Source organism: Gossypium hirsutum, chromosome A10, assembly GCF_007990345.1.
Source record: "Gossypium hirsutum isolate 1008001.06 chromosome A10, Gossypium_hirsutum_v2.1, whole genome shotgun sequence".
In the NCBI taxonomy this organism is placed as follows: Eukaryota; Viridiplantae; Streptophyta; class Magnoliopsida; order Malvales; family Malvaceae; genus Gossypium; species Gossypium hirsutum.
Genome location: NC_053433.1, coordinates 84,378,657 through 84,379,568, shown reverse-complemented (window position 1 = coordinate 84,379,568; position 912 = coordinate 84,378,657).

Genomic DNA, 912 nt, shown 5'->3' with positions numbered 1-912 from the left:
CTGGAGTCCCTGTTGTGACTTTGGAAATTCATTATAAATTAACCAGAGATAATTAGAAGTCATGCCATATGTGCATAGATTCCCCTTCGAGTCTAGTTTCTATATAAACAAACGACATCAGTGATGAAGCCCTGTACAGGGAGATATCCAAGTCGTAATGCGAAAGGTCAGTGTAGTCGATCCCTGTAACATGGGAGACTTTGACTAATAAATTACTAATTGGCCCAACCAAAAATTCTAGAAAAATATTGTGGATGGGTATATGAGTGTAGTTTCAGAGAAAATTTACGGAACTGGATTTCGAGTTTCAGAACTCAAGATATGATTTTTAAAGCGACTAGTACGCAGATTGGCAGCTTGTCTGGGAAATTTTTTTTAGTGGTTTGAAGTCTGTTAACACCTCGTGTTCGACTCCGGCGGCGGCCTTGGGTTCGGGGTGTTACATTTGATTGGTATCAGAGCTATGGTTTAGTCAGTTCTAGGACTACCATAGCACGTATGAGTCTAGCTGTACATGCCTTAATGTTAATGTTTAAATGTGTGATGACTTCTGACGGTTAAAATTTTTGTTTTGATTAGTAAATGGATCCCGGTGTAGAGAGAACCTTGGCGGATGACGTTGAAAGTGTAGCGGTGCTCCTGCACAAGGGACGCCGCCTGTTGAACCTCAGTCATCTGCGAATAATCAAGGTGAGGGGGCTAAACAAGCCTTCTTTACCATGATGAATGAGTGGGTCACGCAATATGCCCGAACCAATCCGGCTGTCCAACAATTCCCGAATTTGAATGATCCACCCCAAGAGCCCGTAATGCCATCAATTACTGATCTTGTGAGGCTGAGTAAGCCACCTGTAGAATTGATTAGGAAGCGCGGGGCTGAGGAGTTCAGGGCCATAGTTACTGATGATGCTG